The sequence below is a fragment of the Dromiciops gliroides genome, chromosome 5 (assembly GCF_019393635.1).
Source record: "Dromiciops gliroides isolate mDroGli1 chromosome 5, mDroGli1.pri, whole genome shotgun sequence".
Lineage (NCBI taxonomy): Eukaryota > Metazoa > Chordata > Mammalia > Microbiotheria > Microbiotheriidae > Dromiciops > Dromiciops gliroides.
Genome location: NC_057865.1, coordinates 115679530 through 115699178, shown reverse-complemented (window position 1 = coordinate 115699178; position 19649 = coordinate 115679530). Strand labels below are relative to the sequence as shown.

General features: G+C 43.6%; 1 protein-coding gene and 1 long non-coding RNA gene across 4 annotated transcripts in view; one reads left to right on the top strand and one right to left on the bottom strand.

The window, feature by feature from the left end:
• The window catches only part of LOC122728256, a 195122-nt gene extending 181337 nt beyond the window's left edge, over positions 1-13785 (bottom strand). The window contains exon 1 of the long non-coding RNA XR_006353260.1: positions 13507-13785. This is a non-coding gene — a long non-coding RNA (uncharacterized LOC122728256). The remainder of the gene's footprint in view (positions 1-13506) is intronic.
• A 2042-nt stretch (positions 13786-15827) lies between these two features.
• MKLN1 (muskelin 1) overlaps positions 15828-19649 on the top strand; it is a 387994-nt gene continuing 384172 nt past the window's right edge. For all 3 annotated transcript variants that reach the window (XM_043966412.1, XM_043966411.1, XM_043966413.1), the window contains exon 1: positions 15828-16265. The gene's annotated coding sequence lies outside the window, so the exon portion shown is untranslated. The remainder of the gene's footprint in view (positions 16266-19649) is intronic.

Sequence of the window (19649 nt, the reverse complement as noted above, 5' to 3'; positions counted from 1 at the left end):
GACTAGCAGTTGGTTGGCTGGATCAGGAAAGGCCATGCAGAAGGTGGGTGTGAGCTGCACTTTAAAGGAAGAAAGGACCTCTCTGAGATAGAGGCAGGCATGGGAGAAGGCCAGTGCAAAGGCAGGAGACCAGAGTATCTTGTAAGCAGTGAGCACAGGTCAGACTGGAGCAGAGAGCGCTGGAGGGGGAGTAACGTCCAATGGAGCTAGAAAGGAAGGATGTAGCCATGTGTATAGGGATTTTAAAGCTACACAGGAGTTTTTTGTTTCTTATTCTAAAGGAAAGTGTTGTTGTTGTTGTTGTTGTTGTTGTTGTTGTTGTTGTTGTTGTTGTTGTTTTGTCACTTGTTCTTGCAGAGGACCATGAGATCAAAGTGAGGGAGGGCTGTGCAAAGTCACCAGCCTCCCTCTCTCCTCCAGAGCCATCTGGGGCCAGTGGCAAGATCTCTATCAGGATGACTGGAGATGGCTCTGGATGTTTAAGGCAACTGGGGTTAAGTGACTTGCCCAGGGTCATGCAACTAGTAAAGTGTCTGAGGTCACATTTGAACTCGGGTCCTCCCAACTTCAGGGCCAATGCTCTAACTACTGTGCCACCTAGCTGCCCCTCTAAAGGCAACGGGAAACCATTGGAGTTGGTTGAAAGTAGGGAGTCACATGGTCAGATCTGCTCTTAAGGAAAATTACTTTGGAAATATGGAGAATGGACTAAAAAGGTGAAAAAGACGTGAGGCAAGGAGAGCAATGAAGAGGCAGCTACGGTGAGAGATAAGGACCTGAACCACAGCAGCAGCTGTGTGCGTGGAGAGAAGGGGTTAGATGTGAGATATGTTGGGAAGGTTACAAAACAACCAGACTGGATAGGCAGAGTGAGGAGTCAAGCATACCACCGAGTATACAGACCTGACCCACTGAGAGGTGGTGGTGCCTTCCACTGAAAAGAGGGTTGGGAATGAGGAGAGAGCTAGGAAGTTTCTTCTTCCATCAGGACTAGACGTACTTCTCTGAAACTGCCACCCACGGCTCCTCCTTCTATATTCCTTAGCCAAGAAGCAGAGATCTAATCCCACTCAAACAGAACAGCCCTTCAAATACAAGAAGACATCTATTAAATCCCTCTTTAGGCCTTCTTCTCTCCAAGCCAAACATACCAGTTCCTCCAACCAATCCTCCTATGGCATGATCGCAAGGCCCTTCACCAACCTCATTACATTCCTGTGGATGCTCAAACTTTAGAACTGGATATGTACTCAGTTACACAAAAATCTAATCATTCTGCCTAAGTTGTTAACTTGCCGACAACATTATTTCCCAGGAAAAAAAATACTAAAAATACACCAGGGGTTTTTTTTTGGTTTTGTTTAGCTTTTGTGTAGATGCGCATAATTCCCTTTCTCTCTGGAAATCTGATGTGGGACAAGATTTCCATAATTTAACATGAGATAGAGTTCTATCAGTAAAACACACCTTTTCTGCTCGCTTGCAAAAGACTTCAAGATTTTGATGTGTAATATACACTGTATTCCAACAAAAAGGATGCTACAGTTCTCCATTTAGAATCAGAGGACTAGGATTCAAATCCTGATACTTTCAAAAGCCACCTACATGACTTAGGGGTTACTTAACCTTCCTAGATTTCATTTCCTCATCTACAGAATGAGAAAGTTGGACTACATGACATCTGGGGTTCATTCCAGCTGTAAATCTATGATCTTATCATTTCCTCATGCTTTAAAACCACTATATGTGTGTGTGTGTATATATGTATGTATATATTTACACATACACACACACATATATATAAACTTTGTATTTTTTGTTAATATGATTTATATGCACAAGATTAAAAAAGAAATAAGTTTTGAATACTTTACAAATATTATTAGAACAAACTACTGCCTCTTACTAATAGTAAACAACCACAGGGCTGAATTCACAGGGTTTTTGTCAGGATCAAATGAGATGATGCATTTTGAGCTCCTTGCAAAGTTTAAAGTAGTCCATAAATGCCAGCTATTTTTCCTCCTTGAAAACCTATGGTCAAGGAAAAGCCACTACTTCCCAAGGCCACCCATTCTATTTTTAATAAGGCTAATAGCTAGGAATTTACCTAAATTTACCTCTTTGTAACTTTCACCCACTTTTCCTAGTTCTGAACTGTGGGGCCAACTAGAATAAGGCAATTAATCAGTTAACAAGCATTAATGTGTACCTACTATGTGCTTGTGGACACTGTGCTAGGTGTTGGGGATAAAAAAAAATGAAACAATCCCAGACCCAAAAAAAAGAGCTTCCCTTCTATCAGGAAAGACAACATGTAGAGATATAAATAGATGCAGAATAAATATGGGATTGTCAAACATAAGGAAGCTAAGGGGGTGGGGAGAGCACACAGTGGGGGAGAGAATAGGGAAGGCCCGGTATAGAATATGGCGCTTCAGCTGCACCTGTTCCCTCTGTCATATAACAAACCTGCATGCAAAAAGTTGAAGATAGATTTTGTTACTCCCCAAACCTTCTCTTCCCAGTCTATACAACTTGGCCCCAAGGCCCTTTCTCATCTCCAGAACGTTTTCAAGCTTCTCAAGCATCTTTCCTAAAATGAGTCACTTGGAAATGAACGTGAGATTCCAGATGTGCTCTGACCAGGGCATGGTATAGCACGGCTCTCACCCACTTATCCCTAGGTATATGCCTTTCAACACAGCCTAAAACCACATGGCAGGTATCACACCTGAGATGCCGAAATGAGTCAACTAAAACTCCCAGATCTTTTTCAAAGAAATGCTAGCTAGTCATGCCTCCACAGCTTGGGATGGAAGGTCTTTTTGAACCCAAGGATAAGAATTTTGTATTTATTCCTAGGAAATTCCTTCTTATTAGCTTGGACAAAATATTCTAACCCACCACAATCCTTTTGAATCTTCTGTCTTTCATCTTGTGTTACCTTTGAATCATCTGAAAATGTAATGACTATGCCCTCTCTACCTTTATCCAAATCACTTGAAAACTATAAAACACAATTCAAGCTCATATTTGTAGGTTATGCCATCTCCTTTCAAGTTGGCAAAAACAAACAAGCAAAAAAAGGTAGAAACTACTCTTGGGGTCTGGACATTCAACTAGTTTCTAATTTATAACCAAATAGTCTACCATCCCAGATAGAAGGAACTCCTAACATCTATTTATCTCAAGACTGACAGAGAGGGAGAGAGGGAGGGAGGGAAGGAGGGAGGGGGAGGGAGAGGGAGAGGGAGAGGCGGGGGGGGGGGGGGGGGGGGGGGGGGGGGAGAAAGAGAGAGATTGATTATCAAAACAAAATACGATTTAATTATTTAATTTACTTTTGCTTAAGGAGGAGGCAGGATTACAAAATCAAATAAATGATAGAATGTTTTAGATCCAAAAAACTTGGGAATCACTATGTTAGAAAAAGTACCAGTAAAGTCAACTATTGACTATATAAATTGTTTCTCAAATTATTAGTACAAAAGGGATATACACAGCTTAGTCTCTTATAGTATTAACGCTTATGATATCTATATTTCATTACTCAAATGAGTATTTTACTTTAATTTTTAAAAGTTATCACTTCAGGGGCAGCTAGGTGGAGCAGTGGATAAAGCATTGGCCCTGGATTCAGGAGGACCTGAGTTCAAATCCATCCTCTGACATTTGACACTCACTAGCTGTGTGACCTTGGGCAAGTCACTTAACCCTCATTGTCCTGCCTAAAAAAAAAAATTTTTTTTTAAGTTATCACTTCATGGATAGCTCAACAAAAGCAGCAACATTCTTTTCATTCATTTTAAATGGGATTTGGAATGAGAGCAAATGGGAATGGATATAAAAGGCGGTCCATAAAAATATTTTTTCATAAATCATGGATTTATAGTGAGGAAGCAGTGAAGTGGTATGAATGAAGAATTCATACATCAGGTAGAGCCAAGATGGTAGAGTAGCAAAAAGAATTACAGTCAACCTCCTCCCTCCCCACCCCAAAACAAATATTCCCCCAAACAGATCTAAAAAACACATCAGACTCAATCCTGATCAGGAAATCCAACAAAAATTAGTCATTTTTCCAACTCAGGTTGGCATAGGAAAACAGACAAAGAGGTCTGCAGATGCTGGGGACAAGCTCTGGCCAGGAGTGAAGCATTCCAAGGCAAGGAGAAATCCCACATCCAACATCAATGGGGCCCAAACTGGTGTGGGGTACATGGACAGGGGCCAACTGGCAGTTTGGTCACTCCCTACCCAATTCCAGGGCACAGATCCAAGGCGGGCTGGAGGAGGTTGCCCAGGGGTGACAGTCTAGGGTGAGGAGTAATCTTGGGCCCTAGAATGTATAATGAGCACAGAGCAAGGTCAGATGCAAGCAGCCGCTACGTGGCTCTCATCCCAGGAGTGGAGCAAAGACTCCATTCCAGTTTACAGAGAAATAGCCAGGGCAAGAATCCCAGACCAAAGGGAAGCCGGAAGGTCTGTGACTCTGAACCAGCAGAGCTTCCCAGCTGGCTCATAGTAGCAAGTCTAGCAGCAATCTACTGAAATCCCAAACAGGTAAATAGGCCTGCTGGCCTGTTGCTCAGACCCAAATCCAGGTTAGGAACTTGCAGAACTCAGTTCAGGGGTCCATTTTGTTGTCTTTGTCTTGAATCTGACCACTTTAGCAGCAGTGAGAACTTGTAAGTCCCCACTCTGAGCTGTCCCTGAGAACTTGGAATAACACAACATTCACTGACCTAAGCAGAACCAGCCCAGATATTCCCTCTAGAAATGTGCAGAGACTGGCCCTAATACAAAGTTTAAAGTCAAGAAGTAGCTTGGAAGAATAAGCAAATTAAAAAAAAGAATTCCACCATAAACTCTTATGGTGACACAGACTTTCAAGATACAAACGCAGAAGAAATTAATGACTCCAAAACAGTTACAAGCAAAATCTCAAAGAAAAACATAATTTTGGCAAAGATTTAACTAGAATTTCTGAAAGAGATGAAGTAAAAGTTTACATAGTTTAAAATGTTTTTTTATAAATGAAATAAAAGCACTAGAGTAAAAAAATGGAAAAGAAATGAGAGTTATTGAACAAAGAATTAGAAAGGGAATTAACAGCTTGTCATGAGAGGCACAAAATCCTGCTCAAGCAACAAACTTTTTGAAAATCAGAGTGAACCCTATAGAAGGTAATGACTCTAAGAAATATCAAAACCAAGTCAAAAGACTGAAACATTTGGGGGGGGGGGAGGTGTAAAGTATCTCACAGCAAAAACAACTGAGCTGGAAAATAGATCAAGAAGAGAAATCTAAGAATTACTGGACTACTGAAACACCATGATGAAAAAAAAAGGGCCTAGACATCTTATTTCAAGAAATTACAAAAGAAAATTGTTCAGATCTCTTAGAACTATTGTCATTTCCTTTTGCAGCTCATGAAGAACTGAGGCAAACAGAGTTAAGTGGCTTGACCAGGGTCACACAGCTAGTAGGTGCCTGATACTGGATTTGAACTCATGAAGATTAATCTTCTTGATTCCAAGCCCAGGACTCTTTCCACTTTGCCCCTGAGCTACCCTAGAATCAGAGTGCAAAGTGGAAATAGAAACAGAAAGAATCTACCAGTTACCTCCTAAAAGAAACTCCAAAATTAAAATTCCTAAGAATATGACAGCCAAAATCCAACACTTCCAGTTAAAAGAAAAAATTAAAAAGCCAGAAAAAAAATGAATTTAAGCGCCAAGGAGCCACAGTCAGGATTACACATAATCTAGCAGTAACCACAATAAAAGAAAAGTTGGAATACAATATTCCAGAGGGCAGAAGCTTACAAACAAGGTTAACTTACCCAGCAAACCTGAGTATAATCCTACAAGAAAAAAAATAGATTTTTCATAAAGCAGAGAACTTCCAAGCATTCCTGATAAAATGACTACAACTTCACAGATACTTCCAAGTACAAACACAAGTCAAGAGAAAAGTAAAAAGATAAGTAGAAGCAAACATTAAGGACTACACTGCTTACATTCTAATATGGGGAGATGATACATGTATACCCTCTGAACCCTCTTATCATCAGGGATGATAGAAGGGAGACTAATTAGAAAATAGACCTGGAAGTTGTTCTATTATGGATTGATCTTGAAAGGAAAATGGAAATATGGCCTATGAATGAATTGGATAATATTTATTGTGCATCAAGAAATGAAGGAGAGGGGGCGGCTAGGTGGCACAGTAGATAGAGCACCAGCCCTGGATTCAGGAAGACCTGAGTTCAAATCCGGTCTGAGACACTTGACACTTACTAGCTGTGTGACCCTGGGCAAGTCACTTAACCCCCATTGCCCCGCCAAAAAAAAAAAGAAAGAAAGAAATGAAGGAGAGGGTTTCAGAGAAGCCTGAGAGGACCTGTATAAACTAACACGGAATGCTATGAACAGAACCTGAAGAACAAGTTACATAATGATAACAACCTATAAAGACAAAAAACAGTGAGATTTAGGAACTCTGACCCGTGTCATGACTACCCAAGCACAACCTGCTACTTACTTCAAGTTAGAGAAGTGAAAGACTCAGACTTCAGAGTGAGACTTTTTCTTTTTTGGGCATGGCCAGTGTAGAAATTTTGTTTGCTTAACTATACACATGTTTGTAACTGGAGCTCTGCTTTTCTCTTATTCTCATTGTGGGGAGGGTGGAGATGGGGAGAGAAGGTAGCTTTGTGCAAATTAAAAAATTATTTTTTAAAAAAAAGAATCCACACATGATAAAATCCTAGATTCAGACCTGAAAGCTCCCTCTCTCTCTAGCCCAACACCCTCATTTTACAAATGAGGAACTGAAGTGCAGGCCTCCCTGGGTCAGGGTTAAGTAACTTGTTTCAGATCACACAGAGCTCCCAAGTGTCTCCGTCAGGTTATTGGGTCTTCCTCACTCCAAGTCCAGCAATCAAGAAATGGACTGTGTGGAGTTTGAAGTGTGATTGATTTACATTCTTAATTATGTGTTGCTTAATCTAGTACAAAATTAGTTTTCCTTTCTCAAAGAATGGGGGGGTTGATGTGTAGGTGGGTATATATATTCCAGGAACATGTCATATAAGAGGAGGAAGCAGGCAGGCCTAAAATCTGACTATAACTAATCCAAAAAATAGATAATCCATATTCATGGGATGGAGTTGATTACATACAGCACTCTAAAACATTTCACTTTATACATCCTTTACATATTAGTCTATATCATCTCCCAGCCAAAATAGAACCTATCACCTGACCGAAGCTTACAGGGTTTTCAATCTTAGAATTCTTCTAACCAGATGCTGAATGTGTCTCCTACCTATTTATATCAACATTTCAAAGTCTGGTAGTGATAGCCTGTAGAGTTAAAAATGTTTCTGTTTGAGTTATAAACATCCTCTTTGAAGAGATTATAACTTAACTTGGGTGTCAGATTTGCCATAAACTAAGATTTAGAAGCCTATAAAATAAATGTTTCTATCCCACTGTTTTGGGCTAAAGTTGGATTTTTCACTGTCACTCTTAACAAGAGAGAAGAATATTCTGGGTATCTTTTTCAGACCTATTAAAAACTATTTTTGGTTGTACAAGTCTAAACACCGAAAGTCAGCACGTACTTTGCCCCCACATCTGAATCGGTGGAAACATAGGCTAACTGGGCAAAGTAAAAGAATAATTTAAGTGAACTAGGATCAAATTAGTAACCCTTGACTACTAATCTTTCTAAAGTAAGGTTTTTCAAACTAGCAAATAAGGATAACAATTAAATTACATGTGGCTGATCATGGAAATCATAAAAATCCACAAACTAAAAATAACTGAGTGAGAACTTAGGCAAATACTTCCTCTCCCTGGACCTTAGTTTCCTCGTCTGTAAAATAAGAGAGTTCAACTAGATGATTTCTTGGGCTCTTAGAAGTCTGGGTCTATGATCTTCGGGGCAAAGTTCACAGCAATAGTTTTTAATTTCCTGAAAGAACAAAATTATGTAAAAATAAAGACATTAACTGGCATTTCTACTGCCATTCCAGCTTCATAATAGGCACTCAGAAGCAGGGTGAGAAATAAGACAAATTTCTGCCCCCTATGAAAAAAGCATCGAGAACCACTTCCTTATGCAGGTGCTCCTAGAGGAGCATCCACCTGCTGGAGAATTAGTCATTATTATTAGCAACCACTTCTGCACTTACTCCCCCCAAAAGGAAAGAATCAGAGGCATTAGTTCCATAGAGAATTTACAAGACAACTGACGCATTATTTTTTTTTTATTAAATCACTAGGTTCATTAAACAGCTCAAAAATATGTAATACGGTTTCCTTTACATTGGACTTTGAACGGATATTTACCCTCAGTAAATGAATTAACTTTTTTTAAAGCAGTACCTTATTTTGTTTACCAATGAAGTTACTAGGATTTTTAAAAAGAGCAAGTCCTTTACAAGCTTCTCTGTTGAACTAAAAGACAAACACTGTATTGCAATACTGCACCAAGGGTGAACCACCAAATGAAAATGACAGCAACAAAATTCAACTGCGTTACTTTCCCCTGTAATTTGCAAATAGAATAACTTTTAGCAACTAGCCCGACGCCCACTCAACAAGATACAACACTCAGACTGAGATCTCAACATCTAATAGAAATTATTGGAGTTTTTCCTTTCAGTATTACCTACTTTCCTTTATTCTGAACACTGCCTGAGGCAATGTAGTTAAATACTAGGTGTCCCAAAAGTCCTAGTGCAGTTTTAAGGTGCCAAAGCTTTTAGGACAGAATAGCTATGCTAGGTTAGAACGTGAACTTTCCAGAAGCCTCCAGTTTTTGCTGAGAGAAAAATCGGAGGAATTTTCACACCTGTAAAATGAGGAGGGTTGAACTACACACCCTCCAAACAGGGTCTTTTAACCTGCTATCCATGAACCTTTTACTAAAAGGAGATAGAGACAGAAAGGTAAATAGATAGCAGTATTTCAATATAATTGGTTTCCTTGGAGTCTTGTGCATTTCATTTTGGGCATTTAAAAGCATTATTCTGAATAGCCATCCATGGGTTTTGCCAAATTGCCAAAGGGGTCCACGACACAAAGAACTTCTGCTCTAAGATCCTTTTCAACTCTAAATCTAGGTTATTAAGAAAGGACATAGACTGTAAACTTGTCAGGAGGACCTAGGCTTAATTACTATGGCCGCTACCACAAGATTATCAATTTTTCCCCTCACCTTGCGTACACACAGAGAGAACATCATGTAATGAAAACCGAGCTCTGACGCAGCAAGTAATGGACCAGGGACGATCCCTGTAGGTCCTGCAGTAATGTTGTTTCTCTCAATGACAAAGTGCCTCTCCCTAGTAAATGTTTTTTACTAATATGTTTTTAACCTCACAACCAAGAAAATATGAGCTGGTCTAAAATACATGTTCAGCGGCTAAAAGAAATCAAACAAGGCTGGGAAAGTCACCACCAATGTACAATAATCTTCCTCTCCTTTTTATTTCCATATTCTTTGATTTTCATGGGGAAAAAACAAAACGAAATACAGAGTATGCCAAAGAACTCTGTATTTGCTGTCTAAAGCCACCTATATTTTTTCCTAGTATACTAGTATGCTAAGGCACTGAAGAGATTAAGGTGGCTGAAAATGAGAAGGTTTGGGCACTGAAAGATTGCCAGTACAAAATTTATAGGCCAAATCAACATTGAAATTTGTTTCCGAGGCACCTGTCTATCAAATCTCCATTGCTCCATCTTGTTACCCCACCAGAGTGCTGTGACTTGACAATCAGATATGCATCCTAAACAGCACAGTACCTAAAGTCAAGTCTCAGGCATCCAATGGATGCTTAGTTAATGATAGCTCATAATGAGAATTCAAAAGGAGAGGCTATCCATTATATAACATTCTTGACATTTGGAAATTCTCTTCAGTCTCATAAACATCTTCAACTAAAACTTTACTTTATGGTGTTTTATTTTGAAGAGAGCTCATTTTTGCAAGATCTCCATGAACAAGTAAGTGTTTACAAAAATAAATGCTCACTTGTTTCAGCCCAAATGTTTGCTTCCATTTGCAATGAGCGTTAGGTTACAAAACATACATAGCAAAAGAAATATTTGTTCCGGGACAGACAGTATGACCCAATTTTTTTCTCCTCAAGAGTTCCACAGAACAGCTTCTGCTACACCACATACATTCCTGTCCTTCCCCCGACACACCCAGCTCATGACCTGCAAATTTTCATTTCCTATAAAAATAGGATGAACTTTTTTATGACGTTCCTACCAAAACTCCTGTACAAAATCTGGATAGGTCAACTAATTTTTAAAAAAAGCTTACCTGTCCCAATTATGTTCAAGACCTCCTTGCATTGTATACAGTTTTCCAAAAGTCTTAGTGCTGTTTTAAGTTTATAATAGTTACATTTTAATAGCTTAAAACGGCACTAAGACTTGGAAAACTGCATGTGTATACATACATATATTCATAGTTATGTAATACACGTGTAAACATACCTGTTTGAATACACATACACACGTGTGCAAATGTACATACAATTACACATGTATCCATGTAGAGATGCCCATATCTCTAGTCACATATATTCATGTTTCTACATATATAGAAACATCTCTATATATACGTTTACATATCTATGCATACATATTTATAAAAGACACATTAGGTATATACATTCATATACGTATGTATAACATCCATTTTTTAAAATTTGCAAACTTCCCTACTCTTATGTTCTAGTGGCTCAGCGTTGACATCTAGCCTCCCAATTCTATTTACTGTATCCTTCACCCAAACTTGTCGGGGTATTTTTTCAAGGAAAGCACTGTACATTACTTTTTCCTTACGAGGCTGCTATAAAATGTCCCGGATCAACTTCTTCCTTTCACACCTCGGATCTGGATGCAACCCTCTGTACCCCCAGCCCAGCCCCCTATCTCCCTCTTCCTAGCCCTCTGCTCTTCCTCAGGTCGGACCTCCTGGGGGGGGGGGGGAGAATCTTCATTTCAGTCATTTGAGATCCTCCCCTTCCTGCACTTTTCTCCTCAAAGTTATGCGTTGTAATAAGATCGTTCAGTTTGTCAGAGGGGCACATGCAAAGCTCTCATTAATTCTGGTGCACTCCTCCTCGGCCCCCCCCACCCCCCAGCTCCAGAACGCGGAAAGGGGGAAGGGGACACGTGTAAATTACCCAGAAGCACAAAGCCTCAGTAGAGGCCGGCTCAGCCCCCGACTGGGATGCTTCTACCTGCACGAGTAGGTCGGGAGCTCGGACCACTTACCCCCCCAGCCCCGCCTCCTTCCCCGGCCCCGGCCCCGCCCCCGCCAGGAGCAGGGACCTGCGGACGTCATCGCGCCCTCTTCTCCTCCCCTCCCACCCACCGAGCACGTGACTCGACACGCGTCAGCTGCACGCGGGTCCCATCAAAACAAAAACAGAGGCCGGGCCGGCCCGGCGTCGGCGGCGCGCCCCAGAGGGAGGGATCGCGGAAAGGTGGGGAGGGCGGGGCGGGAGCGAGCACGGGATCGCGCCCGCACGCCCGCCGCGGCGGCCGCGGCGGCGGGACGCGGGCCGGGGCCACGGCCGCGCGCCGGAGGCGGCGGCGGCGGCGGCGGCTCCGCTATGTAGGGCCCAGCTCCCGCGTCAGTCCTGGGGCGGGGAGCCGCGGGCGGTGGACAGCCTGTTTACGGCACAAGCTCCGCCTGTGTCCTTTTCTCCCTGCCGGGAATGGAAGCAGCGGCGTCTGCCCCCAGGGACCGCGCCCGGAAACCGCCGCGGGGGGACAGGACTCCGGGGCGCGCCTCCACCCCCACGGCGCATCCCGGTCCTGCGTGGGAGCAGCCCGGCCCCGGATGCGGCCCCGGCCAGCTAGAATCTGTCCCTCATCCCCCGCGCCCGCCCCACGCGCGTCCTTTCCCCACCCCCGGGGTTGCCCGTCGTTTCCTCCCTTACGCAACTACTCCTAAAAACGGCCGCGGGCTGAGACCCCCATCAGTGTATAGATGGTGGGGCCACTCCTTTCTTCACCCCAGCTCCATCTGCTTTTTAAAGGTCGGGGGACGGTGGATTAAGAATGGGAGTGGGCGGGCGGGCAGACCAGGGGGAACGACTTCCAAGCTGTCATCAGCGAACACGTCGCCACCCTGGAGCACCCACCCACCTTATTATCTTAGCTCTGAACCCCCGCGAGGTGGGATAGAGGAAGAGGAGGAGGGTATCTCTTCTCTCTTCTCTCGGATACTCCGGAGCCCGCGGGAGAACAAGGTCCGTCCCCTGTCCCTTAAGGCTTCGCAAACTTCCCACACTGTCCTGGCAAATAGAAGAGGCATGAGAAAAAGTAAAAAAGTTATTTTAAAAAAAGACTCCCCCGGGCCGCCACACACACCTGCTAAGCATCCAGAGCGCGGCCGGCGGCTGGCGTTGCCCACCCGGGCCGCCTGGCTCCGGGTGCTCCGGCCCCGGAGCCCTCCAGCCGCTCCGGCACGGGCGCGTAGAGGGCGTGAAAGCGATCCGGGCTCGCGGGGCAAAGTACGAAGGGGCTTCGGCGGAGGGCGCTTGGGGCTAGCCAGGCACCTACCCTCGTGTTCTTCAGCGGAAAAGGAGAAAAAAAAAAAGATGAAGCAAAAATAAGGGAGGCATCTCAGGGATGTGCGAAGGTTTGCGAAGAGGGAGCGAAGGCGCCACCCCCGGACACGCGCGCCCCCTCCCTCCCCTTATTTTTGTTGACAGCAAAGGTTGAGGGTGGGGGCTGGAGGGGGGAGAAATGAAATAGTTATCCCTAGGTTCGGGATGTTGTTCTCCGAGGGGTGGAGAAGTGGGTTCTTGAAATGGAAACTGCCTTCTCCTCCCTTCCCTCCCCCCTCCCCTCCCCCCCCCCCTCCTCCTCCTCCTCCTCCTCCTCTTCTGTTTACCTCAAGTTTGAATTTTATCTGCGCAACATTAGCTGGAATGCGGACATTGAAGGAAAAAAAAAAACCACCACTCTCTCAACCCAGCAGCAGCTCCGAAGGAGCCATGTGGCATCAAGCCACCTAATTGGGGGGGCGTAGGGGGGTACGAAAGTCTTCTTAGCAACGCAAACATGGCGAAATCACCTCGAAATCCCCGTTTGATGCAACCAATCCCACCTTCCCAAAATCGGCTCCTGGGGCTGCCGGACCCCTCAGGAGAAAAAGGAGGAGGAAACTGAGGGGCGCTGGAGGATGGGGAGGGGAAGGATGGGAAGGAGAGAACCACAGCCCGGGGCGCGGGGTGGGGTGGGGGGAGAAATGTGTTACCGATTTGCCTACCCCCCCCCAAAAAAAAACCCCACAACAACCCAACCCACCCGAGAAACCCAGTCTAAGGACGCCTTTTCCCCAACATCATCTTTTCTCTTCCTTTAAATTACAAGGCAAGTCTCATTAAAGCGGAGGAGAGAAAATTCTTCTCCCAAAGTCCTGTTGGACCAGCTTTGGCTCCTATAAATAACTTACCTTTGGGTAATTGACACGCCGCTAAAAAATCCTTCTGTTTTCTTCCATGTGAGCGAAGTGGGGACGGGGAAAAAACAGATGCGTATGTATCGCGGCGGCTCCTATTCTTCTAGAATTTCTCCTTTTTGACTATCGCGACTTTGGAGACAGGTGCAGTCCTGGAGGAGGCTGGTGGAGGAAAGTTGGTCTCTGCCCCGGTCTTGGGGAAGGGGGGCTTGCAGGATGCGGGGGTGAGGACCCCTGCCCTCCACCCCTTGCCCGTTCCCTCATCCCCCCGTCCCCCACGACGGACCCCTCTCCTCCTTATCCCGGAGGCGGCTGCTGCGTGTGGGCTGGTCTGCAGGGGAGGTGGCGTAGTTTCTCTTCCTCCCACCTCTTCTCACTCACTTGTTTTTGTAGCCCTGGGCTCCCCGAATGCTCTCCGCTCCACAATGTTGTTTCATTATATCATGTCCATCATGTGACACCGGAGAGGCCTCTCTATGGAAACTTAAAGGGGACTCCCACGTGACTCTGCAGCAGCAGCAAGCAGCAGCAGCAGCATCAACAACAGCAGCGGCAGGACCGGCGGCGGCAACTGCGTTGGTCTCAGCACCACCCACCAAGCCCCCCTCGCAGCATCCCCGAGGGGTTCCTGGGGATGCGGAAGGCAAAGCGCAACAACAACCAGGGGCGATTCTTCTCTCTCTCTCTCTTTCTCTTTTTAAAGAGTGGTTTATTACACTGAACAGAAGAAAGAGCCGTGCTTCCTTAAATCCATCCTACATTCACAAAACCCACACGCTGTTAGAAATGACATCTCAGTATTTCCTATTTTATGTTTCCCCAGTCTTAATGAGTTCCCCAACAGAAATGAGTCATTTTAAAATGATGAAAAATAAAAAGAAGCAAAAACATGATTTTAGCTTTCCCTCTGCAACTCCAATATGATTTGTGGTGGAGCAGCAACGACCAAACTGACTACAGCACTAATAACCAGGCTCTCTTGAACACATCATTACCAAACCCATCACCAGCCCTGAAGCTTTCTAGAATTAGAATCCCCCCCGGTAACTGTGTCGATGATGCATGAGGGAGGCAAAAGGCAATGCAGTTTTTCTCTTCCGCAGCTAAATTAGGGTCTGGGTGCTGACAGCAGTAAAAACTTGTTTGTGTCAGGAAGCAAAGTTCTCAGATATGACCTGGAAGGTACAGATGAAACTAAGGTGTTACTTTTTTTTTCCAGTTATTTTTCTGGCCACCTTCTTTCAGACTAGTGGAAAGGTGTTCTATTTGTAAAATACTTGGGGTGCTTTTGTGGGATGAAATGTCATTTAAAAAATATATTTTATGCAAACATCTCATGCTGGATTATAGTAAAATGATGTGAAATCACATATAGGCTAGATTTTGAAAGCAAGATTTATAGTAAAGTGACTTGAGAACGTCCTTTGAAACAGTGAAGAATGTATTCCGTAATCTCATCATTCTGACACACTCTTTTCCAATATTTAACTGAAGTTAACTTTTTAGTTCTCAAAAGGTGTTCTTACTTGGTGGGCTTAGATAACTGGGAGGGGAGGAAGAGAAAAAAAAAGATGGAGAAGGAATCTTTTAATCAACGGAGACTTTGCTGTCCACGCTGATGGAGGAAGTTTAGTTTCATATGCTTTCTTCTATATTGCTGGATCACAGATTTATTGCTACCTTTTATTTCTCTCACACACCTCTGGACTGTCAGAAAATTTCCCTGAGCTCCAAATCTTAGGAAGAATGTCGTCTTGTGTATTCTATAGAAGAGAAATAATAAATGGTCCCTGTTTGGATGGACGGAATTATGTAAAACTTCGCATAATTAGTGAGGTGGAGGAACTCTGAGCATCCTTTCGCCAGTTTTCCCCTCAGGCTGCCTCTGTCCTTATCCTATTTCATATCAGTGATAAAACTTTTCCATTGCACCACTTCATATCCTAAAATGTTCCCACAGGTTCCCCCCTCCCTAATTGATGCTCTCCTTCCATATTTATATGCCTCTTCTCTTTCTCCTGGCTCCAAATCTGAGTACTCTCTTTGCTAGCATCTTCACTCTGGCCCCTCAAAGCTCTCCATTCCCTTTTCTCCCTTCCTCCACCAGCGCTTCCTTTCCCAGACCTTCTCGTCTCGTCTCGTCTCGTCTCGTCTCACTTCTGCCTCCCCCGCCCCCCGCCCCATCCTCGAACCTCTCTGACTTCCCTGAAGGGTCTTCTTTCTCTCAGTCGTCCACCCAATCCCTTGCCCGCCACCATTTTCGATGAAGATGCCCCATATCCTAGTGAGGTTCCCGTTCTGAATCCCCTAAACCAGATCTTCATCCATCGTGACCCCAATTGCCTATGCCCCATCGTGTTCACCGCCTTCTTCTCTCTGGCCCCTTTGCTTCTCACCTGGGAGGCTCTAGACCCACCTTGTTCCCCTGTAGGTGGGCAGGGAACCGGTGCTCTAGAAGCAGGGGAGTGGGGGATTTCCCTCCTTTCTACGTCTCCTTCTCCTCTCCGCCCCCCGCCCTTCCTGCGTTGCTGCGCTTCCTGGGCCACTGGGTTTGGACTACTGCAGCAGCTGCTGTTCTGCTGTGTCATGGAAGGAGGCAGCGGCAGTGGCTGGAGCACAAGGGGGAGGAGGGGAGGAACCTGATCTCCGGTACCGAGGGGCTGGAGGCAAATGCCCAGCTCCCACAGAGCCGCCTTATAGCGGGGCAGGTGGCAGCCCTCCTACCCCGGGTGACACCCACCTCGGGGACCATGGTAAGTAGGGCGACCCAGGTGGGAGATGGGCAGGGATGTAGGTTGTGGAAACAGGGGAGAGCGGGTCTTCATCGCCAGCCCAGCTGAGATGGACACAGAGCTCTACAGCTTGAACCCAGAGCCGGACCACGAGAGGGAATGATTCACGGCCTGAGATGCCTCATCATCATAGTTTCATCTTATCCCATCAGCCCTGGCGCTTTAGGTGAATAGGAGGAGGAAACACCGGATTCCTGTAGACTGAGGGTTTAGTTTTCCTACACTTGTTTATAATTTGCCTTGCATAGGACTAGGGAAAGGGACGGGATGGGAAATCTGCCCAACCCCACTTTAGTCCCGAAAATAATACTCTTGGCTCAGCGCCTGAAAGAAACAGCCTTTGGTGCTATTAAACAATCGATAAGAAAAGCCTCAGCGACCCCCTTAGCATATGTTTGGGGAAGTGTTGATTTAAAGGAGAGAGTGAATTCTCCTACATTGTTATCCCCCGCCCCTCACAGCCTCACAGGTTCACATTTAAAGTCCAGAGGGACTTAAAAATGCTGCTTGCTAACAAGTTCAGTTCCACCGTCCTGTGCTGTCAGGAAATTAAGACACCCAAGAATGAAAAAATAATGCATTTAAGAATAGGCTGGAGCCATTGAAGCATAGTCTCTCCCTCATCGGTGCAGTTAATACAAACTTTTTTAATATAATTATGTAATTCTAGAGAACCCTTCACCCAAAAATCTCAGACCACTTGCTATGCGTTTGTATGTCTCATCCACACATTTAACATAGGATTGAAGTGATCAATTGCAGCATAAAAGGCTCAATCGCTACCTCAAAAGCTAATGCTGGAGGAAAAGAGGCCAGGTTCCCAGTGCTTTAATCACTATGTTTTATGTAGATCAGTATCTTAGGGGTTAGTAGTAAAAGAAAAGTCTTTATTTCAAAGCTCTCTTGCTTTTGTAGAGCATCCTGACTGTATGTATAAATCTGATTTGTTTTCCTTAGTCGTTCTCTTTATTTGTCTCACGGCTATGGACAAGCAGACTAGACTGGTGAGGCTGACTACTTAATTTGTCAAGGCACATTTATTTGTCTTCAAGGAATTACAGGATCTTGGGAAAACAGATCTAGAGCTGAAAGCTTTCTAGTCCGACCCCCTCATTTTATAGAAACTGAGACCCAGGTGTAAGAGGTGGGATAAGACTTTACAAAACTATTTTCTTGTAGTTCAAGTCAACTCGACAAACATTTATTAAGCTCCTAATAAGCAAGGCAAAACCATAAGCACTTATTATGTTCCAATTCTGTGCCAGGAACTGTGTTAAGTGCTAAAGATACCAAAGTGGGGGATTGGGGAGAAGCCCAGTCCCTGTCTTCAAGGAGCCCACAGCTTAATGGGGGAGACAACATGCAAACAACTACATACAAACCAGAGATATACAGGATAAATTGGAGATAATCACACAGGGAAGGCACTAGAATTAAGGGGAATCAGGAAAGACTTCGTGGGATTTATTAGCTGGGATTGGAAGGAAGCCAAGAAAGCCAAGAAATAGAGATTTTAAAAGAGAGAATTCCGAACAAGGAGGACACCCGGTGAACAACTAAGCTGTGTTGAAGATAGAAGGATGAAAGACAACAATGTCCTTACCCTTACAGTGTTTATAATTTAATAAGGAGCATCATACATGCACATAAATAAGTTTAATGGAAGGCAGGATGTTGTAACCCTAGCCCACAGTGTGATAAGAGCAAGGAAAAAAAATAGATGAAGTGTTAGAAGAAAAATTTAAAGATCACTTTTAATTGAAAGGATAAAAGAAGGTGGCACATGATCCAGGCCTTGAATGAAGAAAAGAAAAATTCCTGTGACAAGTGAAAACATTTCCATGAGCCTCAAGTTTTTATACTCTTGAAAAATATAGTTTGTTGGGGCAGCTAGGTGGCACAGTGGAATGCGGCCTCAGACACTTAACACTTACTAGCTGTGACCCTGGGCAAGTCACTTAACCCCAATTGCCTCACCAAAAAGATGGGGAAGGGCTGGGTAAGCCACTGCTAAAAGGGAAATCTACCTATCATTGGGAGAGTTGCTGCCCCATCCCAAGAAGTGGCAAGGTCATACACCACTCCTTTGAGAACCAAAGTGTCCTCTACTTCTTCATCCACTTCCTAAGTCAGTGTAAAACTTCTCTCTGTCCTCATGGAATCCAGATAAAGTTATGTATGAATGTTGTCTGTAAAACGATTTGGTGACCTCTTGTTAAGTCTGCAGTTAAGGATGCGGTAGAGTTAGAAGACAGAGGATACATGATGTAGACATCACAACTTTGCCTGAAATCCTCTGGGACAGAGAAATTTTATACCAGGAATATTTTTTTTGTCATGCAAATAAAATCAGGTAGATAAACCTCCTATAACTTTGAGTAAAGAGGCTTTATTTTATTTCCTAGAGACTTGTTAAATACAAATATCTCTATATTTTATTAGTATTACATCACTTTCCCCATAGATTTCATTTTTTCTGCATTCTTCTACTTCCTACCTCTCCCTATTGTCTTTTTCACTTCTTTTTCAAAAATATATATATATAGTTTGTTTCTCTCTCTCTTTTTTTTTGGGGGGGGGAAGGTAATTGGAGTTAAGTGACTTGCCCAGGGTCACACAGCTAGTAAGTGTTTAGAGCTGGATTTGAACTGAGATTCTTCTGATTCCAGGGCCAATGCACCACCTAACTACCCCAGTTTGTTTCTTAAAGGGCAGTTCACATTGAATTTCAAGAGTTTAAAGGAACTTCTGAGGTAATATAGGCCAACCCATACCTGAAGTATGAATTCCTCTAAACATACCCAATAAATATTCATGAAGCCTTCACTTGGAGTCAGCCAATAAGGAACTTAATACCTTCCCTCTGACCTTCCCCCTCCAAGACAAATTATTCTATTTTTAGACAGTTTTAACTGTTAGGATTTATTTCACTGTATTGAGCTAAAATTTGCACTTAATAGGTTCTAGTTCTCCCTTCCAGGACCAAGGAAAACGAGGTTAATATCTCTTCCAAATGATAGTCTTCCAAATATTTTAAGACAACAATAATGTTTTCCCCTTCAAAAAAAAAGTCACTTTTAAGTCATTAATATATCTCTGTATCCTTTGATTCCTAGCATTGTACTCAGCATATAGTAGGTATTTAATATTTGTTTAATAAACTGAATTGAACTCACTATGCTTTATACATGGGTAGCTAATTTCTGATGTAATGCTCTTACTTAATTAGGGGTAAGAAAAAGACCTTTTTAAGTAGATTTGTATGATGAAATGGAAAGGGCACTGGCCTGGAAGAAGGAAAACTTGGGTTCTTGCCCTGACTTTGCTACTCATTATTCACTTAAC